The sequence below is a fragment of the Thalassophryne amazonica genome, chromosome 3 (assembly GCF_902500255.1).
Source record: "Thalassophryne amazonica chromosome 3, fThaAma1.1, whole genome shotgun sequence".
In the NCBI taxonomy this organism is placed as follows: domain Eukaryota; kingdom Metazoa; phylum Chordata; class Actinopteri; order Batrachoidiformes; family Batrachoididae; genus Thalassophryne; species Thalassophryne amazonica.
The window spans coordinates 110,961,317-110,988,489 of NC_047105.1; the positions used below are offsets into that span (position 1 = coordinate 110,961,317).

General features: G+C 44.0%; 1 long non-coding RNA gene across 1 annotated transcript; it reads right to left on the reverse strand.

The window, feature by feature from the left end:
• Positions 1-13,825: 13,825 nt before the first annotated feature.
• LOC117507434 lies at positions 13,826-26,865 on the reverse strand. The gene is made up of 3 exons (XR_004559712.1): positions 26,854-26,865; positions 23,710-23,715; positions 13,826-14,246 (listed from the first exon to the last, which is right to left on the reverse strand). It is a non-coding gene; the product is annotated as an uncharacterized LOC117507434 (long non-coding RNA).
• Between the last annotated feature and the right edge of the window lie 308 nt (positions 26,866-27,173).

The window sequence follows — 27,173 nt, forward strand, 5'->3', positions numbered from 1 at the left end:
TTTTTTGAAAAAATAGGTCTTGAAAACAGGGCAGCACAGTGGCTTAGTAGTTCGGACTGTTGCCTCACACAGCAAGAAGGTCATGGGATTGATTCCCACCTGTGGTCTTTCTGTGTGGAGTTTGCATGTTCTCCCTGTGCTTGCATGGATTCCTTCTGGGTGCTCCGGCTTCCTCCCTCATCCAAAAACATGCAGGTTAGGTGAATTGGAAACTTTAAATTGTCCACAGGTGTGCAGGTGTGAATGTGTTTGTCTATACGTGGCCCTGTGACAGACTGGCGTCCTGTCCATGGTGTACCCTGCCTCACGCCCTATGACTGCTGGGATGGGCTCCAGCTCCCCGTGACCCTTCATTGGCGTAAGCAGTTGAAGATGAGTGAGTAAGGTCTTGAAAACATTGTCTCATAAGTTGTCTTATAATCAGGGTCATCTTATATTCAGAACAATACATTATGTCATTTGTCAACAAATGTTGACAGCAGTGCTGCATATTTGCGTCTTAATATTGATTGTGTAAGACAAAATCTGAATGAATTAAACAAACACACAGCTTTCATAGAAAGACAGGCATGATGCGAACTAGTTCAGCTTTATTGACCCTATCTGAACATGGATCATTCGATTGATAGCTTTAACTATTTATTTTACTGCCCCCCCCCCCCCCCCATATTTCTTTTGTGTCATTTATGTATTTAACTTTTTCAAATGATTTTTAATTTGTGTAGTAGAAAGGTTGCCAGCTTATACTCAACAGTAATAATATTAATGTCCTTTTGTGTCACTGGTTACCTCGGGCAGAAAGTTTTCTGTTGTCATTCCAGAGGACATTGAGCAATATTTGACAAGCTGCAGAAACTGTGATTTCGAGTGTTCTTTTAATACAGTCTGTGTTCTTGTAAGTAGAAGTACTTGCCAGCTGTCACATAACATAGACATGGCTGCTGTCTGACAAGAGAATGGATTTTATCTTCTCATCTGTGAGCATCCAGCTGAGTTCATGAGCTAATAGGGGAGCCCGGGGAAAATTGGAACACAATTTGCTTGAGCACCCATTGTGCAGTTTTTGTATTAAACCTGTCAGATCGGTCACATCATCCCAACATTTACATCATAATACCGCATATACTGTCTAGGAACCTGCTGCATCATCTAACAGTGGATGTGGTGACTTTTACAGCAGCAATAAAGGTCTCAATTAGAATTAAGACCCCACTTGAATCTAATATTTCTATGCTCACGTATGTGACTATTATTTTTTAGACAATTGAGTAGTTGGGGAGGACTGAGAAGGGGGACTTTGGTTAACCTGAAAACCTCTCAGGTGTTCAGTTTTTCACTCCAGTAGAAATTGTTGATGATAAGAACAATTAAATTTACAGAACCGGTCCCTTAAAATTATACTCTTGGGTTGACACAAGGGGGGCAATTTTGTTTTCATTTTCAGCTTTTATGCATAGAAGTTAAATATTACCGTTGCCAACAAAGTTGGGGGAGGTTATGTTTCGCCCCTGTTTATTTTATGTTTGTTAGACTGGTGGTGAACAGCCTCAAGCCCAAAATTTTCATACATCATTATGAAATTTTTCCTGAAGATTCATATCCTGATAGGAAGAACTGATTCAATTTACAAGGTCCTATGTCAAAGGTCAAAACCAGGAAAAATCTTGGAAAAGTCTCTATCTTTAACACTGAACAAATTTTCCAAAATTTATAACGCTATCAAAAAAGATCAAATTTCTTTCATATTTCAGAGTGTTATGCAGGCTAGTATCCTTAATCAACTGACAAAGTTTGATCTAGTGTTGCCTGCTGAACGGCCCCCCCCTAAAAATCAGTCCCCCATACCTTCACTGCGCATGCATCATTTCAGAGCATCAGCAGCACCTCGATTCTGCTTAAAACTACACTCCAGTCATAATCTATCTCAGCAACAGATATCTGAAGCTTTTTTGGGGGACCGTTTGGTTGGCGACACCGGATCTGATCCAGATTACACATTTTGTGGCCATTTAAATTTAACATTGAAAACCCTTTAATGTATATTTTACATTATATCTTAAGCAAACATACCCAATCACTCTCATATTTGAAGGTCAGGCACAGACTGGCACTCACTATCACCTGACAAAGTTTGATCCGGATCTGATCCGGATTGTGGATTTTGTGGACATTTGAATTTAATATTGAAAAGCTTATCTGGTGTACTAAGTCCCTTCGTCTGCTCCCTTGTTTGCACTCGGGGTCGCCACAGCAAATCCAAGGTGGAACTGCATGTTGAATTGGCACAGGTTTTAAGCTGGATGCCCTTCCTGACGCAACTCCACATTCAATTTTAATTTATTAATTTATATAGCGCCAACTCACGACAAAGTCGCCCCAAGGCGCTTCACACAATTCACAACAACACAAATGAATCTAAAATCAAAATTAAAAGCAAGAAAAGCACAATAAAAAGATAAAACACAGAAGAATAAAAGGAAATTACAAAGCAAACACAAACAAATTAAATTAATGATAAGACAGTCTAAAAAAGTGGGTCTTCAGTCTTGATTTAAAAGTCTCCACCGTGTCAGACTGCCAAATAATAGCAGGTAGATCGTTCCAAAGAGTCGGACCACGGTAGGAGAAGGCTCTATACCCCACAAACTTCTTGTTCATCCTCGGAACACACAGAAGCCCTGCACCCTGCAAATGCAGGGGCCTGGCAGGTACGTAGGGCTTAACCAAGTCTGCCAGGTAGGAAGGTGCCAGTCCATGAACAATTTTATAAACCAACAATAAAACTTTAAAATCCGATCTGGCAGAAACCGGTAGCTAATGAAGGGATGACAGAATGGGAATAACGTGGTCAAACCTTCTACTTTGTGTCAGAAGTCTGACAGCAGCATTCTGTACCAACTGAAGTCCTCGAATACTAGACTGCGGCAGGCAAGAAAATAAAATTCATCACATCATGTAATTCATCACATTACATGGAGAAATGTGGCAGGGGTGGGATTTGAACCTGGAACCTTCTGCACTGAAACCAAACGCATTAACCACTTGGCTACCACCCCTGCAAAAGCTCATCTGGTGTACATTTTGCATTATATCTCAATCAAAAGTGCCTCGGTCACCCTCTTTTTCTGTTATGGATTTACCTACACCACCAAAATTGGATGGAGGTTCCAATTTTATTCCAATTTGTCTTCCAGTTATCAGTCAGAAACCAACTGCCAAAAAGCAATGACAAATTATTCATAGCAAAGATAACCAATGTTCTGTGAAAATTATCTAAAAAGGAATTCAATTTAAACTGAACAGGTTGAAAAAAAAAAAAAAAAAAACTGACAACACCACAAAAAAAAACTTTGCTTCAAGTGCATGAACTAAATACATTCTCCTGATATTTGATCACATTGAATTTTAGCTTATGAAAAGTCACTTGTAACAGGACTTTGACCTTGAAATTTTTTTTCAAAAGTAAAATTTTGTGGAATTGGAAACTAGTGTTGGTGGAGGTTTGCGCTCTATGAGCACAGTGTTCTAGATTTTCATTTGAGTTTTGCTCACGTTTGTTGAAACCCCTGTTAGTGAGCATTTCACTATATTCCATCAATCTGGGCGGTGCGGCATAACAGCATGCTAATTAACTGGCATGATTGTTGCACAGGTTTTCCTTGGACTGTTCAAAAGTCCACAAACTGCTCCAAGCTCGGTGAGCACAGTTGTGTGTGGGCATGCGCGCGCTCTGGGTGGACAGTTGTGTGTGCATTCCACTTGGAGAATGCAGCAATATTATTCATCAGTTTGTTTAAATTATGTGGATGGAACCATAATTGAATGTCTGAAATAGGAGGTTTTTTAAATTGCCAGTGCGTGAACACATTCAGTTAAGTGGCAGAGTTTGCGTGTGTGGAAGCCCACGGCACATACCTGCAAGAGGCTAATAAAAATTCATTTTGAGTTTACAGCCATTCACACACACAAAATCTTCATTTACATACTGCTGTCGATGTCACTCCAGTGTTCAATCATTCATTTTCTGCAGCCTATCTGGATATGAGTTGCGATGGCCAGAAATTAAGCAACTCAGTCCACACTTCCCTTTTCTCAGATAAGTCCTGTAACTGTTGCTGGGAGCTTCCAAGGCATTCCCAAGTCAGCTGGGAAATCTGATCTCTCCAACATGTCTTGGGTCTTAAAGTCTTGAAAAGATACCAAGGCACTCATCTAATCAAAAAGTTAAAATGCCTTCATTTTATGGGCAAATCATAATTAAAAAATGCACTTCTTCAACGCGTTTCGGCTAGAAGTGTTGTGAAAGTGTAGTGACATGGACCCACAACAGGGGGCGCAAATGAACGGTCAATAGATGAGCCAAAAAAGTAACAATTTAATGTTGTGAAGGTGCACAACGAATATACAGACAATCTCAGAATCTGATAACAGTCAATCCACAAAGGTGACATGTGGGCAGGCTCGAGGATAGAAGACGTCTGTCCTGAGAAGAGCCGGAACCACATGATTTCCGCCGCCACCGAACCTGGTGAATACTGGAGCCGCCAAGTCCCGAATTCCCAGGTGATCACCGTCCCCGACTGTCGGATCTGGTACTGCTGGCGAAGAGCAAAAACAGTCAAGTGTGGTGTGTGTACACCCCGTAACAACAATGGTGGGAATGCCACCTCCACCTCTAACACACACTCGTGCAGCGTCTGTGTAACCACTTATCTGACGTAAGACGAAACAGTCGCGACCCACGCCGGTCCTCTGGTTGACAGCTGCAACACAATAGCACTTGGAATCAATCAATAAAGGCAGAGAATGTTACCTCCATAGAAGTACGATATCTCAGCAACGAGGTGGAGATGACGTCTCGTCTTTATGGAGTGAGATGATGTAGAGTAGATGGGTGACAGCTGTCAAGAGATAATGAGTGACAGCTGTCACCCCCGGCTGTGTCCGTGGCGGCAGCGCCCTCTCGTGCCTGAAGCCCGCACTTCAGGCAGGGCGCCCTCTGGTGGTGGGCCAGCAGTACCTCCTCTTCTGGCGGCCCACACAACAAGAAGCCTTCATCAGGAACTTCCTGATGAAGGCTTCTTCTTCTTCTTTTTCTTTCTTTTTCTTCTTTTTCTTTTTTTTTTCTTTTTCTTCTTCTTTTTAATGATTTGCCCATAAAATAAAGGCATTTTAACTTTTTTATTAGATGAGTGCCTTGGTATCTTTTCAAGACTTTATCTGTACTAGCCCTCTACCAAAGAGCACCATCTTAAAACAGATTTAGTTCCAAGTAGCACTCCAACTCTTCAGCATGTCTTGGGTCTTCTTCCTTCTTCTTCCTCTTCCCGGTTGGACTTGCCTGAAAGACCTCCTATGGAGATGACCGGGGCATCCTCACCAGATTGTTGTGTGGGCCGCTGAAGAGGAGGTACTGCTGGCCCACCACCACCAGAGGGCGCCTTGCCTGGAGTGCGGGCTCCAGGCACCAGAGGGCGCTGCCGCCTCACAGGAGCAGCCGGGGTGACAGCTATCACTTATCACCTACGACAGCTGTCACCAGTCATCTGATCAGCAGTGGTATATCAGCAAGACGACATCTCCATCTCTTTGCCGAGATATCGCTCTACCTAGGAGGTACAGTACTCAGCCGACTGTGTTGTCTTTTTGACATTAACACTTTGTTACTTTTGTGCGTTGAATAGCAGACATTCTTCCGACGAGAGGTGGAGGTGGTTTTCCCGCCATACGTGTTGCTGGGTGCAAACGCACCCACATTTAACTGTTTTTGTTCCTCGCCAGCAGTACCAGATCCGACACGCGGAGGCAGTGGCCACCTGGGAGTTCGGGACTTGGCGGCTCCAGTATTCCCGGGCTTCAGTGGCGGAGGAAATCGTGTGGTTCCGGTTCTGCTTTGGACAGACGTCTCTTATCTTCGAGCCTGCCCACGTGACACATTTTGTGAATTGACTTCTTTGTCTATTATTGTAATCTGTTGTGTTTGTTGTGCTTATTCACAACAGTAAAGTGTTGTTATTTGACTTCTTCCATTGTCCGTTCATTTGCGCCCCCTGTTGTGGGTCCGTGTTCCTACACTTTCACAACAGGAGGAATGATCGGTGAGTTGTAGTGAATCCTCATCCCTTTTACAGCTCGGTTGGATCTAATGACCGAGCAGAACGTCCTCCTTAACCGCAGGGTGGAGGCTCTCGCCGCGCAGGTGGAAGCGCGCCCTCAGGGCGCTGCTGCGGCTCCCCCTCCTGTTGATCCTGTGCGCAACAGTGACGTTCCACAGGTCGCTCAACGACCCCTCCCACCTTCCCCTGAAGCATACATAAGCCCTCCAGAGCCATACGGGGGTTGTGTGGAGACGTGCGCGGACTTTCTTATGCAGTGTTCGCTCGTCTTCGCACAACGTCCCGTCATGTACGCGACTGATGCTAGTAAGATAGCTTATGTGATTAATCTGCTTCGCGGTGAGGCACGCGCTTGGGCTACAGCGCTCTGGGAGCAAAATTCACGGCTCCTTCTGACATATGATGGGTTTGTGAGGGAGTTCAGAACAGTGTTCGATCACCCAAATAGAGGAGAGACCGCTTCAGCCGTGCTGCTGTCAATGAGACAGGGGCGCCGGAGCGCAGCTGCTTATGCAGTCGACTTCCGCATCGCGGCTGCGAGGTCCGGCTGGAATAGCACTGCCCTCCGTGCCGCCTTCATAAACGGACTGTCGTTGGTCCTGAAGGAGCACCTGGTGGCCAAGGACGAACCGCGGGATTTAGACGGGCTTATTGATCTCGTTATACGATTAGACAATCGGTTAGAAGAACGCCGTCGGGAACGAGACGAAGGGCGTGGCCGGGCACGCGCCGTCCCTCTCCCTTCCGGTTCCGACCGAGTTCCGCCCTCCCCACGCTCCATGGCCTCTACGCTCCGTGTGGTTACAGCTCCCCCTGCTGATGAAGCTATGGACACGAGCAGGGCCACATTTAGGCCACCAGATAGACAGAGGAGGCTGGTCCGCGGAGCGTGCTTTGTTTGTGGCTCAATAGAGCATCAAGTGAGGGACTGCCCCGAGCGGTTAAACACCAACGCCCGCCCCTAGAAACTGGGCTAGGGGTGGGCCAAGACATTCACGTGGGACATACCCATATTGCCACACGACTCCCAGTTACAATCCTTTATGAGGATTTAACCCTGCAGGCCCCAGCACTGGTGGACACGGGCTCTGAAGGGAATCTGCTAGACAGCAGATGGGCCAGGGAGGCAGGGCTCCCTCTGGTGGCGCTTACCTCACCTGTGCAGGTGCGGGCACTAGATGGCTCCCTACTCCCTCTAATCACACATAAGACACCACCAGTAACTCTGGTGGTGTCAGGGAACCACCGGGAGGAGATCGAGTTTTTTGTGACTCCTGCCACCTCCCGTGTGATTCTCGGGTTCCCTTGGATGTTAAAACACAATCCCCGGATCGATTGGCCGTCCGGGGTAGTGGTTCAGTGGAGCGAGACCTGCCATCGGGTATGTTTAGGTTCCTCGGTTCCTCCCGGTTCCCAGGCTAAGGAGGAGGTCAGAGTCCCGTCCAATCTTGGGACGGTGCTGGTGGAGTACCATGACCTTGTGGATGTGTTCAGTAAGGATCTGGCGCTCACCCTTCCCCCCCACCGTCCGTACGATTGTGCCATTGATTTGGTTCCAGGCGTTGAGTTCCCGTCCAGCAGGCTGTACAACCTCTCACGACCTGAGCGCGAATCAATGGAGACCTACATCCGGGACTCTTTGGCCACCGGGTTGATCCGGAATTCCACCTCCCCGATGGGTGCAGGTTTCTTTTTTGTGGGTAAAAAAGACGGCGGACTTCGTCCATGCATTGATTATAGGGGGCTGAACGAAATCACGGTTCGTAATCGATACCCGTTGCCCTTGTTGGATTCAGTGTTCACGCCCCTGCATGGAGCCCAGATATTCACTAAGCTAGATCTTAGAAATGCGTATCACCTGGTTCGGATCCGGAAGGGAGACGAGTGGAAGACGGCATTTAACACCCCCTTAGGTCACTTTGAGTACCTGGTCATGCCGTTCGGCCTTACAAACGCCCCCGCGACGTTCCAAGCATTAGTTAATGATGTCTTGCGGGATTTCCTGCACCGATTCGTCTTCGTATATCTAGACGATATACTCATCTTTTCTCTGGATCCTGAGACTCATGTCCGGCATGTACGTCAGGTCCTGCAGCGGTTGTTGGAGAACCGGCTATTTGTGAAGGGCGAGAAGTGTGAGTTTCACCGCACCTCTTTGTCCTTCCTGGGGTTTATCATCTCCCCCAACTCCGTCGCTCCTGATCCGGCCAAGGTTGCGGCGGTGAGAGACTGGCCCCAACCCACCAGCCGTAGGAAGCTGCAACAGTTCCTCGGCTTTGCAAATTTCTACAGGAGGTTCGTTAAGGGCTACAGTCAGGTAGTTAGCCCCCTGACAGCCCTGACCTCTCCAAAAGTCCCCTTCACCTAGTCGGATCGGTGCGATGCCACGTTCAAGGAGTTGAAACGGCGCTTCTCGTCTGCACCTGTTCTGGTGCAGCCCGATCCTAGTCGCCAGTTTGTGGTTGAAGTGGACGCCTCGGACTCAGGGATAGGAGCCGTGCTATCCCAGAGTGGAGAGGCCGATAAGGTCCTTCACCCGTGTGCCTATTTTTCCCGCAGGTTGACCCCGGCCGAACGGAACTATGACGTCGGCAATCGAGAACTCCTTGCGGTGAAAGAGGCTCTTGAAGAGTGGAGACATCTGTTGGAGGGAACGTCCGTGCCATTCACGGTTTTCACTGACCACCGGAACCTGGAGTATATCAGGACCGCCAAGCGGCTGAACCCCAGGCAAGCCCGCTGGTCACTGTTCTTCGGCTGTTTTGACTTCCGGATCACCTACCGCCCCGGGACCAAAAACCTGAGATCGGATGCCTTGTCCCGGGTGCATGAAGACGAAGTCAAAACGGAGTTGGGACGTAGAGAAAACCGTCCGGGAGGCCCTGGCACGGAGCCCGGATCCCGGAACTGGGCCGAAGAACAAACTTTACGTCCCACCAGAGGCCAGGGCTGCAGTCCTGGACTTCTGTCACGGCTCCAAGTTCTCCTGTCATCCAGGGGTGCGTAGAACCGTGGCAGTTGTCCGGCAGCACTTCTGGTGGGCGTCCCTGGAGGCCGACGTCCGGGATTATATCCAGGCCTGCACCACCTGCACCAGGGGCAAGGCTGACCACCGCAGGGCATCGGGACTGCTCCAGCCACTGCCTGTGCCTCATCGCCCCTGGTCCCACATCGGCCTGGATTTTGTCACGGGCCTCCCGCCGTCCCAGGGCAACACCACCATCCTCACGATAGTGGACCGATTCTCCAAGGCGGCCCACTTCGTGGCCCTCCCGAAGCTCCCGACTGCCCAGGAGACAGCGGACCTTCTGGTCCACCACGTCGTCCGGCTGCATGGGATTCCAACAGACATCGTCTCCGATCGCGGTCCCCAGTTCTCCTCGCAAGTCTGGAGGAGCTTCTGCCGGGAACTGGGGGCCACGGTGAGTCTCTCGTCCGGGTATCATCCTCAGACCAACGGGCAAGCAGAACGGGTCAATCAGGAGGTGGAACAGGCCCTGCGCTGCGTGACGGCCACGCACCCGGCGGCCTGGAGTACCCATTTGGCCTGGATCGAGTATGCCCATAACAGCCAGGTGTCTTCAGCCACCGGCCTCTCCCCTTTTGAGGTGTGTCTGGGGTACCAGCCCCCGTTGTTTCCGGTGGTTGAGGGAGAGGTCGGTGTGCCCTCAGTCCAGGCCCACCTGCGGAAGTGCCGTCGGGTGTGGCGCGCCGCCCATTCTGCTTTGCTAAAGGCCCGGATGAGGGCAAAAGCCCATGCAGACCGTCGGCGGACCCTGGCCCCTGCGTATCGGCCAGGGCAGGAGGTGTGGTTGTCCACAAAGGACATTCCCCTAAAAGTGGACTCCCCTAAACTACAGGATCGTTACATCGGTCCCTTCAAAATCCTCAAGGTCATCAGTCCAGCCGCAGTGAGGCTTCAGCTTCCGGCCTCACTGCGGATCCATCCTGTTTTCCATGTGTCCCGGATAAAGCCGCATCACACCTCACCCCTCTGTGCTCCGGGTCCGGCGCCGCTTCCTGCCCGGATCATCGATGGCGAGCCGGCTTGGACTGTGCGCCGGCTCTTGGATGTCCGTAGGATGGGCCGGGGCTTCCAGTATTTGGTGGACTGGGAGGGGTACGGACCCGAAGAATGCTCCTGGGTGAAGAGGAGCTTCATCCTGGACCCGGCCCTCCTGGACGATTTCTACCGCCGTCACCCGGACAAGCCTGGTCGGACGCCAGGAGGCGCCCGTTGAGGGGGGGGTCCTGTTGTGTGGGCCACTGAAGAGGAGGTACTGCTGGCCCACCACCACCAGAGGGCGCCTTGCCTGGAGTGCGGGCTCCAGGCACCAGAGGGCGCTGCCGCCTCACAGGAGCAGCCGGGGTGACAGCTGTCACTTATCACCTACGACAGATGTCACCAATCATCTGATCAGCAGTGGTATATCAGCAAGACGACATCTCCATCTCTTTGCCGAGATATCGCTCTACCTAGGAGGTACAGTACTCAGCCGACTGTGTTGTCTTTTTGACATTAACACTTTGTTACTTTTGTGCGTTGAATAGCAGACATTCTTCCGACGAGAGGTGGAGGTGGTTTTCCCGCCATACGTGTTGCTGGGTGCAAACGCACCCACATTTAACTGTTTTTGTTCCTCGCCAGCAGTACCAGATCCGACACGCGGAGGCAGTGGCCACCTGGGAGTTCGGGACTTGGCGGCTCCAGTATTCCCGGGGTTCGGTGGCGGAGGAAATCATGTGGTTCCGGTTCTGCTTTGGACAGACGTCTCTTATCTTCGAGCCTGCCCACGTGTGAATTGACTTCTTTGTCTATTATTGTAATCTGTTGTGTTTGTTGTGCTTATTCACAACAGTAAAGTGTTGTTATTTGACTTCCTCCATTGTCCGTTCATTTGCGCCCCCTGTTGTGGGTCCGTGTTCCTACACTTTCACAACACAGATGCCCAAACCACCTCAGCTGGCTACTTCCGATACAAAACAGCAGCGGCTGTAGTCTGAGTCCCTCCCAGATATTCAAGCTTCTCACCCTGTCCCTGGGTGTAAGCTGAGATACCAAATCTGCCACTTGTATCCACAACCTTGTTCTTTCGGCCATTACCATAGTTCATAACCAAACATGAGGATAGGAGCGTAAATCAACGGGTAAATTGAGAGTCATGTTATCACTCGGTATCAATTGCGCAATTAGTCTTCGTAAATCACCCATAAAATTGTCTCCACCTAAACACGCATAGTTTGAATTTCAAACTCAATTTAGTGCCTCGTTATCTGGAATCTGAGCAAATCAAGCCTCAAACGTTTTAACACAGTAGAACCAAAACAACTGACTCATTGACACAGAAGTCTTGTTCACTTCAAAAATTCAGTCTTTAGGATACTTTAGGTCATGAATGGCACATTCTTTGCACAAATCAGTCTGTCTCCATCCTTCTGTCTCTCACACACAGACACATAATCCATCCCATAGGATGATATTGGTTCCTTTCAGTTAATGGGGTTCACTGGTCCTTGAGAGGTCAGCATGCAGAAATCAGGATTAAAGGAGATGAATAAACCTTTCAGACCAAATTTACAGAATAATTAACATGTTCTGGAGTTATGTTCCAAAACACTTCCCAAAACTTTGCTGTAGTCTTTAATGGCAATTGTAACTTTTTTCAGTGTTGAGAGAGAAACTGGGAAAGTGGTTTCAAGTACCAAAAAAGTACAGTCCAATAACTTTGGGGAAAGTGTCTTCAAACTGCTGATACTGATTAATTTGTATATTAAAGTTATTATTTTTAGAAGTATTAGTACTTTATTTGTTAATTTTTTCCCCCTATAAAATCTACAGCTCTTCTTGCACAACTACAGAATCAGTTTGAATCTGATGACAAGGATTATGATTAATTACAGAAACGATCACAAGATGCTGCTTTATCCCTATTGAAGAAAATGCCGGTCTCGCTGTTATTGTAGTGTTACGATTGCCCCTGACCTCCCCCACAGGGTGGTTTCACTCTGTGCTCACAGTAGACAGCAGCCACATTGCAGTTGCAGTTATTACATGACATAAAGTGTAATACGTCACGGCTCCAGTACAGCCACATTACCAAAAAGATTTGAAAGACTATTTACTGTGCATATAACATGGAGAAACTCCACTGGAAGTAACATTTCTGAACTGTAGAATATGTAGTTGCTGCATAACATATTTGAACATGTATTCTTCTAATTTCTCTGAAGGTGAATTGATACATACAGTCAGGTTCACATGTATTTGAACAGTGAGACAATTTTTGTAATTCTGACTCTGTACACCCCCATAATCAATTCGAAATAAGGCAACTAAGATGTAGTTGAAGCAGTTTGAAGAAGTTTTAATTCAAGTGGTTTAACAAAAGTATTACATTAACCATTTAGGAATTACATCCATTTTTAGAGGTCAGGTCAAGTCGGGGATCATGTGCTGGTCACGTTCTCCACAAAAGAGAGCTGCCTTAGGTCTTGGATGGCAACCGCAGTGTTATTAAGACAGGCACTTTCAAAGACCATATGTAATTGGACAATTGACTGACAAGCAGATTTATGACCAGGTGTGGTCGTTTCTGTCATTATTCAGTGGCAAAGTAATCAGAAAAACGGGCTGGAGCATTTGGTAACTGCTCATTGGAACTCTGAACATGAAGTCCAAATAGGTGTTGATCCAAGAAAAGAAGACCATAATTACGCTGAAAAAATAAATAAATAAACCTACCAGACAGACAACACAAACTTTTGGATTGACCAAATCAACAATTTGAAACACTGTTAAGAAGACAGAATATACTGATGAGTTAAGCAACATGAAACAGCGTTCCTTCCTTGCTGAAGGAAGAGTCACATCTTGCCAAATCAAGAACACTCTGGAGGAGGTTGTCGCAGCATTGTCAGTCTATGATCAAGAGCCACCTTCATGAATGTAAATGCAGAAGATTAATGAGAAGGTGCAGACCACTGGTAACACTGTAAAAGCACCTTGACACTTGCATGAATTTGATCCCTGCACTGGCACGCAATCGTTCATGCCAGTGAGTAAAGTCCTTGTAAACTGGGCGCGGCTGAGTTCCAGTGCACAAAGAAAATTTTGAAATGTTCAAAATTTCTGGCATGCATTAATTTCGTACCACTTGTGTGAACTTGTTGTGAACATTGTGCAACCTATTTGAAAACACTGCATGTCAGTGCACGGAGGGCATCTGAACCTGAAATTAAATTATGAAGAGATGTTACATCTATAATAAACATTACTTTACAGATACATTATCTAACTCATGAGGTGAAATGAAAAAGCAATTGTTTTACCAATCTATTACAATATACTATAAATAATTACCATTGAGACAAAATTCCAAAGGCATTCTCCACCACACAGCAAGCATGAGACAACCTGTAGCTGTAGATAATTTCTCTGTGATTCTGTGAGCGATGAGAGAATGGTTTCATCAGCCAAATTCTGAGAGCAAATACATCAATCAGCTATGAAATTATTATTTTATATGGCATGGCACTGAGCGGGACAAAGCTTGGTGACAAGTGGGACAAATGGGACACATGGCATGACGAATTGCACGGCAGTGCGGGGAACAAGTTTGTGCAAGTGTGAAGGTGCCTTAACGCTCAAGAACAGGGAGCCCAAATCAAACAGTACCAGAAAAAAACACTACTATATCCTGGTGCAAGATGAACTTGCACCAGAATGATGTGAAGAGTATGGAGAAGGAAAGGAAAGGCTCGTAATCTGAAGTGTACTACATCATCTGTCAAAGTGGAGATGGCGCAGGCAGTGTTATGGCATGGGCATGTGCTGTTAATGAATTATGACATGTATTAGGCTGTAGGGCTGTATTATGTGCTTAGTTCCAGCCAAATACTGCCAGAACAGTGCAGATAATGACTTAAAATATACTACCAAACCCAAAATTTTCTCAAGGCAAAGAAACCTGACCTCAAACCAGTGAAGCAGTTTTCCGTTTCCTGAAGACAAAAAGTGAACCAGAAGGACCCACAAACAAGTAGTAGCTGAAAGAGGCAGCAGTCAAGACCTGGCAAAGGATCTAATGAGGTGGAAATCAGCATTTGGTCGTGCCCATGGGTTCCAGACTTCTTTGACTGCAAAAGACTTTCATCCAAGTACTTACAAAGATCCTTATTCACAACTGTAAGTTGTGCTTGTCAGGAGAAATTGCTGTCCTTTCATCCATCCTTCTCTCCATCTCAAAACTCAAAATTTAAAATTTGTATCCATTAATAATGGGAGGTCCAAGCTCTTCCTGCCCAAAAATATTGCATTTCTGACATTTATAAATGCTTTAATAATTGAATTTTGGGTTTTGAGTAGGAAATGTACAGAAGCCCTGGATGGTTACACCACCCAGTATGGTGACAAAAGCTGTTCAAATGTGTGGCAAGGTCTTGACTGTTTATTCATTTAAGAAGTTAACGTTTGGCAAGTATAAGATGGGCTTAGAGTTGTGTCCCTTGCCATTATAGACAATTTACTTGTATTAATAATTGTTAGTTTGTCCAATTACTTTCGACCTCTGAAAAATGGATGCATTGTGTGTAAAAATGGCTGTAATTCTTAAATAGTTACTGTGATATTTTTGTTAAACACTTGGAATTAAAGCTGTAAGTCGACAGTTGAATCAAATAAGTTGAATCAAATCTTCATCACTTCACTTCAGATCCATTGTGGTCATGTCACTGTCCAAATACCTATGGACTTGGCTGCACACCAGTAATTTAGAATATATAATTTCTTAAAGCTGTCTATGACAAAATTGTTAGATTTTATCAAGAGTCGTACTATATGAAGAGGATTGTATTTTTTTTTAATAGATTATCTCATGTAGTCCATTTCCTTGTTATGGTGGCAGACAAATCCTGTTCCGATCCTGTTACATATTTCAAAGCAATGCTTTTTCCAACGCATTTCTCAGTGTGTTTAGTGTGCACTTACAGGTGTATTTGTAGATGTGATATTTGCCAGGACCAGGGGGGGCCACCTGTAGGTCCTGTCTTGCATTTGTGAGCTCTGTGATGTACTCCTTGACTGAGTTGATGACTTTGATGGTAATAAAATTTAAATCCTCTGTTTATCCATCTCGGATTGCCTCTTATTTGTCTTCATCTGCCTCTATCAGACTGAAAGGATTATTTTGAGAAAATGTGGGAAACTGCCTGCGTCACCACACTTGTGTTTACCCCCTAACACGAAGGGGAGCATCTGTGTTAACACACTCTCAATTAGCACAAGCTTAGCACCATCCTGATGGGGTGTGAACTCATGTTACAAAAATCAAGCAGTGCCATTCAGTGACACTTGCCAGGGCACTCAGATTTTATCACTCTAACTATGCCCTGTGGGGAGACTGCACATTAAATTACCTACATTTAGAAGAGCTCTTTGTGAAAAGCACATGCATCTACACTCTTTTCCTAAAAAATGTCGAGACAGCACCCAATATCCAGTCCAGTGTGTGGAGGAAAAATTGATGTTTTCCTCATGTCTATAGGACAGGATGTACCTCAGTGTTATCCCCCTCCTTGTTAATATAACAATTTGTGTTTCTCCAGTTTACAACCCCAATTCCAATGAAGTTGGGACGTTGTGTGAAATGTAAATGAAAACAGAATACAATAATTTACAAATCATCTTCAACCTATATTCAATTGAATACACCACAAAGACAAGATATTTAATGTTCAAACTGATAAACTTTATTGTTTTTGTGCAAATATTTTCTCATTTTGAAATGGATGGCAACACTTTTCAAAAAAGTTGGGACAGTTCAACAAAAGACTGGGAAAGTTGATGAATGCTCAAAGAACACCTATTTGGAACATTCCACAGGTGAACAGGGTAATTGGAAACAAGCGAGTGTCATGATTGGGTATAAAAGGAGCATCCCCAAAAGGCTCAGCCCTTCACAAGCAAAGATGGGGTGAGGATCACCACTTTGTGAACAACTGCTTGAAAACATAGTCCAACAGTTTAAGAACAATGTTCCTCAATGTTCAATTGCAAGGAATTTAGGGATTCCATCATCTACAGTCCATAATATAATCAGAAGTTTCAGAGAATCTGGAGAACTTTCTACACGTAAGCAGCAAGGCCGAAAACCAACACTGAATGCCCGTGACCTTCGATTCCTCAGGCGGCACTGCATTAAAAACCAACATCATTGCAAAATTATTTTGTTTTTACTTCTCCAAATACAGGTTGAATGTCCACATTTAGCAGCTGAAACAAAGTAGCTGCTTGTTAGGTTTTCAAAGTTTTATTAGTGTCCAATGCTAGCTTCCTGGCAAACAGGGCATACTGTATGATCGCCAAAATCCACAGCAAAAGTTTCTTTTTTTTTTTTTTTTTTTTTTTTTTTTTAGACAGGACAGAGGCTTTCATAGAAATGAACAGTCAAAAGTAACAGTTTGATTAAAAAATCATTATCCAAAGACTTTCTGAAGAGGCCTAATCTCAAACACACCAAGTCTTCGCTAAGTTTCACAAGCATAGAGTAAATGTAAGGATTTAGCAAAGTCTGAATGAACTCAATTTGCAGGCAGCAACAAAAATGACAAACAGGGTCGTGCAAAAACAAGAGGTTTTAATGTTCCAAAGGTGAGTATCAATCCAAGCAGATGAGGTGGAAAAACAACTCCAAACAAACAGAGCACACAGAACTAGCTACAGTTGCAAAGGAGGTACAAGGGTCAAGGTACTTATAAACAGCGTGAACAACATGATCAGGGGGTCAAACGCAAGGAGCCAGCAATGAACAGTGAACAAGATGCTACATAAATACAATTCAAACTGATGACAAAATGGAGGACAGGTGTGTAAGGTCAAAGGTCAAGTGACACCACAAGGTGAACAAATATTTAAACAGATATCTCAAATGAAGTAGAACAAAATATGAGCATAACTGAAACATAACCAAGAAGAAAAAGTCAAAAAACTAAAACCACAAAATGCAAAAATAAACGTAGAACTTAAGAGCACAAAAAGCAACAGAGTTAAAACTGACAGACTGAGGCAACAATAATCAACTATAACAAAACACTAAACAATACCCAAAGCTGAATCAAGAATAAAAAGCAGAAAACCACCATGGAACTAAAATGTGAACACAGCGTAAAACAGAGGGCCAACACAGAAAATCCACAGAACAAATCCAAAGAGAAACAGTAGAAAACAAATGTGAAGACTAAGAGCAAATTAAGGAAGCAAGCAGTAAACAAACTACAACAAGGGTTAGGGTTAGGGTTAACTAGAACTAAATCCATCAACAAAAACCACAACACTAACGTGGAAATCAAAAATGGATAAAGTGTGATGGGTGAAAAGCCACATGAGCCAAATGACTAAACACAGAGACATGAACAGAACACAATGACATTTAACAATGGGGCACAGACAGGGGGCAGATCACACAGAAATAACACAGACCATAACCATAACAGAAAACAGAAAAAAGACAGAACAAAACCATGAACCAAATGCACAAACATGCAGTCAAATGCCAACACAACAGGCAGCACCAGGATCCAGGAAAACTTGAACCTTTGCTGTCCTGCAAAGATATCAGCATCACCAAAAACCTTGATCCAGTGACCTCACGGCTCTACACTTTTTCACACTGCCAGTTAATACTGGATTTTTACCATATCTAGATTTTATCTAGTTTGATTTTTCGGCAGTTTGACAGCAAAAATACCACACGAGATTCAGTTTTTTTTCCAATCACATTTTTGCAAATCCGTTTCAATTTGAGCATCTTGGTTGCTCAAATCCTATTTTGAGCATGAAGGAGAATCATAAACCATGGATGGACGGGGAAATAAAGTGCCTCTTAGTTCTGTGGGGGGATTTGTCAGTGCAGAAGAAATATGAAGGTACATACCAAAATCAATCCATTTATCAGGATTGATAGAGTGGAGGATGGAGGCACAGGGGTTTTGGAGAACATGGCTTCAATACCAATGGAAGATAAAAAAAATCTCTAAACCAAATATGAACAACTCGATGAAATACTTGATGACAAGCCCAGTGTGGAGCCTAAAAGATCCTCGACAGCACAGCAGAAGAGGACCACAACTTTCAGGAAAGCAGTAGTGAGGAAGAAATGCTTGATGCACTTGTCAATGGTAAGTTTATAATATTAGCATGACTTTTCTTAACAGACTGAAGAAACAACAGAAATAGTACAACAAAGCATTACTAACATGATGTCAAGATAATGCCACCATGTTGGGTAGTAAAAGTAAACACTACAATTTCTATAATGTCATGATGGAAAAACAAAGCTGAACTAGAGTTTTGATTTCATACACTGATTTTTACCTGAGGCCATCAAAATATAGCCATCGGGTCTTACAAATTGCTTTGCATCCATCTGTCTGTCTTTGCTCTGCATAAGTCCAGTCCTATTACTGCCAGGGTCTTCCAATTCACAGGGAACATTCTTGGGACACAAACCTTGGACAAGGTCAAAGATGGTTAACCTTGACCTACTTTAAGAGGTATTTTAAGAGGTTAAAAGTCACATTCGGTTTCATATTTTTATGGTATGAATCATGCAAATACTTTTTTTTTTTGAGGGGCAACAGCCAATCAGAGTAGAGCAGCAGCGTGACATCACTGGCTGGTCTCTGTCTGGCGCTCCAAAACCGCTTTGTTTATGTGTAAATTTAACATGTTTCTCATATATTATGTAAAAGCTAGAGAGAAATAAGCACTTCTAAAACCAAAACCACTGTTTTTGGAATCTGGTAACACCTCTGGAACGATTTACAAGACAAATTCAGATTCAAATTTCTTAATTTGTATAGCGCAAATTCACGACAAAATCACCTCAAGGCGCTTCACGCAACAACAGAAAACACAACAAAGAATTAAAATATTAAAACATGAAAAAAGCAACCCATAAAAAAATACAAAAAGTAGATTAAATTAGATTATATATACTTTATTGATCCCAAAGTGGAGAAACTACGTTTACACTCCAGTTACCTCAGACAGCAATTAGTCCACAATTATTACTTGTTTACCGTAATAATGGCACACATCAGAATTAAAGGCAACACATACACATTTGACATTGTTTATGTGCACTAAAGCCTCGGTCCCACTGAATAATGAAGGCTGAAGAAGGAGCCACGCATGGGTGTGGCGTGATTATTTGAAGAATGACCCACGTTTTCATGTATCACATATCCACTATGAAGGTGCCACTGTGTGCCTCTCTGTACCCTGCATGTGCCACATAGCAGCCTCTAATGAGCCACGACCACCTGTCATTACAGCCTCGAATTGTTGTGGCTGGCGTGCCTGGCTGGCTTTTGTTTGTCTTCTGTTTCTGTCTTTTGGTTTTCCTTCCAGGTGGTGCGCATTTGGGACTGAGTGGCTGTGTGGCTGAGTTATCAGGACCTCACCCTGATCACCTGAGGCTCGTCAGGACTCACAGCTGTGGTGCATCTACACGGATTGGAACATGGTGGCATTTAAGTCTGGAGTACACAGTGTGTATTTGCCAGAGACTCGACCTTGTGACCAGACGGGTGAGATCGTCGTCTCGAGAGCCATCTCATCATCGGTGGATGCAGAGAACGTCCAGGTTTGATGCATGGTCTGTGAAAGAGGAGAGGGTGAGGTCTCACGCTCGTCAGCACACTTCCTGAGGTACGTTAGGTTTTGTGACTAACATTTGTACAGTCAGTAAATGTGGTGTCCCTCACACCTTATTATATTGAGCTGTTATGTTAGTCGTTTTAATCAGCTTCCACTGCAGTGAGTTTGTGAACAGGGTGTTCCATGCCTGCAGGGTGGGAAGCTGATTAGTAATTAAGCCAGGAAGTGTTTGCTGTTTGTACACCTTTGAGCGGTCTCTCTGTGTGTGGAGTGTGGACTCACATGATGATTTCTTCATTCACAGACTCGGTTTGTCGCGGCCACCTGGGGGGTGTCGGCGGGGTCCTTGGGTCCGAACTGGTTCTGGCTCCGGACCGTTAGGCAGCACCAGGATCCAGGAAAACTTGAACCTTTGCTGTCCTGCAAAGATATCAGCATCACCAAAAACCTTGATCCAGTGACCTCACGGCTCTACACTTTTTCACACTGCCAGTTAATACTGGATTTTTACCATATCTAGATTGTATCTAGTTTGATTTTTCGGCAGTTTGACAGCAAAAATACCACACGAGATTCAGTTTTTTTCCAATCACATTTTTGCAAATCCGTTTCAATTTGAGCATCTTGGTTGCTCAAATCCTATTTTGAGCATGAAGGAGAATCATAAACCATGGATGGACGGGGAAATAAAGTGCCTCTTAGTTCTGTGGGGGGATTTGTCAGTGCAGAAGAAATATGAAGGTACATACCAAAATCAATCCATTTATCAGGATTGATAGAGTGGAGGATGGAGGCACAGGGGTTTTGGAGAACATGGCTTCAATACCAATGGAAGATAAAAAAAATCTCTAAACCAAATATGAACAACTCGATGAAATACTTGATGACAAGCCCAGTGTGGAGCCTAAAAGATCCTCGACAGCACAGCAGAAGAGGACCACAACTTTCAGGAAAGCAGTAGTGAGGAAGAAATGCTTGATGCACTTGTCAATGGTAAGTTTATAATATTAGCATGACTTTTCTTAACAGACTGAAGATTTCTTCATTCACAGACTCGGTTTGTCGCGGCCACCTGGGGGGTGTCGGCGGGGTCCTTGGGTCCGAACTGGTTCTGGCTCCGGACCGTTAGTGCTGCTGGGAGCGCACCGTAATCCACCACGCCAGACCGCGCACTCTTTTGTTATATTTATCACATCACTGTTATGTTCATTAAACTCTGTTATCCTTTGTACCGTGCTCTGCTTATTTTATACTGGGTCCTTCAAACGCTGGTCGGTTCTCCGGGCTGCATCCGACACATAACACGAATGGCTAGCATCATCCACACTAAGCCATGTAGCGCCATGATAATGCCATGTTGGCGCACGTTTAGGCATGAGTTTGGTCCAAACCTCCAGCCCTCCCACACCTGGTCCCTTTAAAGTGTGGGTTTTCAATTCACAGATTCACAGCAGCATTTAAAGATGTCCCTTCTCTTTTTTTTTAAATGCAGTCCAAAAATAGACGCTCCATCACAGTTCCGCAGTTGTGCGCTGTGCGCCAGGCTTCAGTCCACCTGTAATGCACCAGACCAGTTAGACCCGAACCACAGGTTCCTGGAGAGCTACCTCTGTGCTCCTCGCTGGCTCCGCGGCTCTCTGGCTTTTTTTTTTTTTTTTTTTTTTTTTTTTTGCAGCTTTAAACACACAAAACTTTATGTTTGTCCATTTATTTCTGCAAAATTACTCTTTTGCGCGTGCGCTGCTGTTGTCCTTTCATGGACAGCCGCCTCTCTGCTCTTTCTGGCTTCTGTTCCATCTGTGGCTTGCTGGCTTTATTTTTTCCCTGGCTTTAAGCACAATCATTTTTACAACGTGATTCCACTTTTGACTTTGTGTTCGTCTGTTTATTTCTGCAAAAGCGCTCTTTTGCACGCGGTGCCGTTCTGCATACAGAATGAGGTGGCCGTTTTATTATATACACATGTGGATCATTTTTCTATATATATATATATATAGAGAGAGAGAGAGAGAGAGAGAGAGAGAGAGAGAGAGAGAGAGAGAGAGAGAGAGAGAGAGAGAGAGAGAGAGAGAGAGAGAGATAGATATGGATTATCTCAGCAAAGGAGAAGTGCTCACTATCACAGATTTAGACTGGTTTGTGAACAATATTTGAGGGAAATGGTGATATTGTGTATGTGGAAAAAGTTTTAGATCTTTGAGTTCATCTCATACAAAATGGGAGCAAAACCAAAAGTGTTGCATTTATATTTTTCTTGAGTATATATATATATATATATATATATATATATATATATATATATATATATATATATATATATATATATATATATATATATATATATATATATATATATATATTTCTTTATTTCTTCTGCAGCTTACAAGTCACCATGATACAACTTTTAACTTTGTGTTATGTCTTCAAAATCGGTCTTTTGCGCGTTCTCCACCTGTGTTGCTGCACAGCTCCTGCTCTTAGCTGCTCCACTGGAGTTATTATCTTCCATGGCTTTAAACACACATCCACTTTCACGCAGTCACCCAAATTTTAACTTTGTGTTTGTCCAATACTGACTGAAATATCACTCTTTTGTGAGCTGGCGTTCTGCCTAAATGCTCGTTTGAAGCGTGATGATGAGTCACTGCCTCAGTGCGCACACACAGCGTTGCTCATGTGATCCATTAATTCCAGAAGTGATTAGAGGTATTTTCGGCATCCAAGGTTTGACAGAAAATGATTAATCCACAACAAAATAATTATTTTATATAGAGTCCAGCGCACAGAGCAGGTGGAATTTGGTGTGCAAAGGAGGAGACCCACTCCAAAAATAGCCTCTCAGGTCCTGCCTCAGTGCACACACACAGTGATCCATTAACAAGATATTAAATCAACATACTTTTACATACAACAGACATCAACATAAAGACATTCCTTTGCAGCAAGGAACTGTTTTATCAAGCTATAAAAAAACATTAAAAATAATTACCTTAAGCTGTTCAAAATACATCCCACATGGAGCAGGAAAGAGAGGGAAAAAAGTGTCCAGATGAAACAGTCCTCTGTGATGCCAGAAGTGATTAGAAGTGTTTTCAACATCCAAGGTTTTGTAGAAAATCCAGCGCACAGAGCAGGTACAATTGTGTGCACAAGAGGAGGAGCCGCTCCAAAAATAGCCTCTCAGGTCCTGCAAAGGTGCCAGGCGCACGGATAATGGACTTTTTGCAGACTCGTAAGCACCACGCAAATGCCTCTAAGCCATCGCAGTAACTCGAACACAAACTGTGCCACGCTGTTGTTGCTAAATTTTGAACATCTTGAAATTAGCGCCACGCTCAGAGAGGAGCCTCATTAACTGAAGATAATGCCTCTAAGAGCCGCTCTGAGCCACTATAATGCCATGATAGCTTACGAAACAAACAAACAAAAAAACCAGGGTGCGTGGCTCCTTCTTCACTCCTTCTTCACTCGGTGGGACAGAGGCTTAAGTTTGAAGAACTCCGTTATCCGAATTGAGGCAAGTGGGTGAAGGCCACGCAGCAACCCTGAGATGCACCGCCATCAGCTTGGGGGGGGGACATGGGCTGCAGCTAAAACCGCACTGCCCCCGCTGAAGGGGGAAGGACTGGCATTAGCAGGCGCCGGAAAGGGGGGTATTGATGGGGGAAGGAGGGGGTGGGGGGGAGGGAATGGAACATGCTTCAGTCCTGTGAAAAGCAGTTTATTGTCTTGGTGAGATAAGAAACAGCCAATGTTCCCCAGGCCGAAACAAATCCCTCTGAAGGAAAAACAGTCGGGCAATTTGACCTTCAGTCTTGATAAGCCTGTAATGTTATGGTTACAGCAGTGAAAAACACTTTTTAACAGTTCCACTTGCACAACCAAATCCCAATTATGAATTAAGAATATTCCCAATTATGAATTAAGAATATTCACCAGCCTCTGAAATCCTCAGCTTCAACTGAAAGGCACACATCTGCTCCAAGATGTCATCCAATTTGTGTCTGAGTTCAAGAGTCATCACAGTCTGAGAATGCACTGCCTTGCCAACCTTGTTAACCATGACTGACAAGCGAGGGGCCGTGGTTCTTGATGCCGCCATCTTGCCAGTTTTCCAGTAGATCAGGGCAGCACATAAGTCAAAAGGTACCAGCCCTGCTACCATAAGACCAAAAATGAATAAATCCTCGACGTCCTCAACGGAGAAAGGCGCCAAGCATGCAACACGCCAAGACCCCCAGGAGTCGAGGACATAGCCTGCAGGATACGTTCCATCTGGGCAGGTAGGATCCCCCGGTCCTGACCTTCTTATAGAAAAAATGGTGTAAAAAAAAAGTTAAAATATAGGAGAAACCGGGGCATGGTGAATCAGTAGCTATATCTGCAAAACAACATTTATATTTGCAGAAGTTATGCCATATTTTTATGCACAAAGACACTCCCCTTATAAATTAGTATTTTGTTTTTGGATGCATTAAGGGCAAAACTAAGTGACAAGTGAAGTCAGTTTTTTCCTATCAAAAGTAAATTTTGTGGATGTCATTGTCTATGTATTTATTTCTCACAACAGAGGAAAGGTGGCCAAAAAAAAAATGTTATTAGTTAGAAGAACTACTCCATCCAACTGATGAGCATGTGTTATGTCTTCTCCAGACTTGGATAACATGACAACATGACTCGTGTGTCACATGCACCCGGGGCACAGTCTAGAAAGTGATTTACTAAGCCCCAGTATCAAGTGGATGACAAATATTACTTGTTGAAGCTTATACATTTATTTTTCCATGAATTATTTCTATAATTTGTGTATATAAACAACTGTTTTCACATTTGAACAAAAATTATGGCAGCTGTATTCATCATTTGATGAATACAAGTGGTGAGATAATGGATGGGAGGTGATGGTCTAGTGGTTAAGTGGTGGGCTTGAGACCAGAAGATCCTTGGTTCAAATCCCCGCCTGACTGGAAAATCACTAAGGGCCCTTGGGCAAGGTCTTTAATCCCCTATTGCTCCCGGTGTGTAGCGAGCGCCTTGTATGGCAGCACCCTAACATCGGGGTGAATGTGAGGCATAATTGTTAAGCGCTTTGAGCATCTGATGCAGATGGAAAAGCGCTATATAAATGCAGTCCATTTACCATCATAGTTTCTAAAGGACTTATATCACTCTGTAAGACACTCACACATTACATAGCTGGCTTGCTGGATTATAGTTTGTATATGCATCAGCATATATGTAATTATTTGAAAAAAATCTTTATAATCATCTGTTTTTTTTCATTATATTCTAAGTTGATTCACTGTACCATGGCATGGTGAATCAAAAATGTTAAAATTGATTTTGAACACCTGTAAATTACACTTGGGGAGACATAAATAACACAGCCTTATAAACAATAACTTGTTGTATTAAATCCACAATAGAATGTCCTAAACCTACAGTGGGGAAAATAAGTATTTGAACACCCTCCGATTTTGCAAGTTCTCCCACTTAGAAATCATAGAGGGGTCTGACATTTTCATCTTAGGACATAATCTAAAAAAACAAACAAAAAAAAAAACATTCGGAAATCACAATGTATGATTTTTTAATAATTTATTTGTGTGTTACTGCTGCAAATAAGTATTTGACCCCCTACCAATCAGCAAGAATTCTGGCTCACACAGACCTGTTAATTTTTCTTTAAGAAGCCCTCTTATTCTGCACTCTTTACCTGTATTAATTGCACCTGTTTGAACTGTTACCTGTATAAAAGACACCTGTTCACACACTCAATCAATCACACTCCAACCTGTCCACCATAGCCAAGACCAAAGAGATGTCTGAGGACACCAGGGACAAAACTGTAGACCTGCACAAGGCTGGGATGGACTACAGGACAACAGGCAAGCAGCTTGGTAGAAGACAACAACTGTTATGAGTATTTATTAGAAAGTGGAAGAAACACAACATGACTGTCAATCTCTCTCGGTCTGGGATTCCATGCAAGATCTCACTTTGTGGGGTAAGGATGATTCTGAGAAAGCTCAGACTACACAGGAGGACCTGGTCAATGACCTGAGAGAGCTGGGCCACAGTCACAAAGATTACATTAGTAACCACATGATGCTGTCATGGTTTAAAATCCTGCAGGGTAGCAAGGTCCCCCTGCTCAAGCCAGCACATGTCCAGGCCTGTTTGAAGTTCACCAGTGACCATCTGGATGAGCTAGAGGAGGCATGGGAGAAGGTCATGTGGTCAGATGAGACCAGAATAGAGCTTTTTGGAATCAACTACACTTACCATGTTTAGAGGATGAGAACAACCCCAAGAAAACCATCCCAACCGTGAAGCATGGGGGTGGAAACATCATACTCTGAGGGTGCTCTTCTGCAAAGGGGACAGGATGACTGCACTGGATTGAAGGGAGGATGGATGGGGTCATGTATTGTGAGATTTTGGCAAACAACCTCCTTCCCTCAGTAAGAGCATTGAAGATGGGTCATGGCTGGGTCTTCCAGCATGACAATGACCCCAAACACACAGTCAGGGCAACTACTAAGGGACTCCAAAAGAAGCATTTCAAGGTCCTGGAGTGGCGTGGCCAGTCTCCAGACCTGAACTCAATAGAAAATCTTTGGAGGGAGCTGAAACTCCAAACCTGAAAGATTTGGAAAAGATCTGTATGGAGGAGTAGACCAAAATTCCTGCTGCAGTGTGTGAAACCTTGGTGAAAAACTACAGGAAACATTTGACCTCTGTAATTGCAAACAAAGGCTACTGTACCTAATATTAACATTGATTTTCACAGGTGTTGAAATACTTATTTGCAGCAATAACATACAAATAAATTATTTAAAAAATCATATATTGTGATTTCCGGATTTTTTTGTTTTTAGATTATGTCTCTCACAGTGGATAAGAACCTAAGATGAAATTCTAAGTGGGAGAACTTGAAAAATTGCAGTGTTCAAATACTTATTTTCCTCACTGCATGCATAATGTGTTTATGCTGCCACAAGACAACATTTCAGATCCACTGTGCCCCGGCTTCCCCTACATAATACCATAGTTTTTTGCGGACTTTAGTGTAGTGACGTCATTGACTGGTCTAACTAGACCACTCTGAAGGACCGATAAGGGAATCATTAAGCAAGAAAGGCTACTGATGTTGGTGGATCTAATCATTTCTTAACGATACCCGAAAAGAACCGGTTCCCAATATCCATCCCTTGTACCTACGATAAAAACTATAGACCTCTCCATTCCTTGTAGGTGGGAAAACTTGCAACACTATATAACCACTATATAATGTGGACAGTCAGTCAGCAAGATCTGATTTGAATCAGATTTGCAATAAATAAAATAATAATAACAAATAATAATTAGTTGAAAACTCCCGAATAGTTTCAGTGATA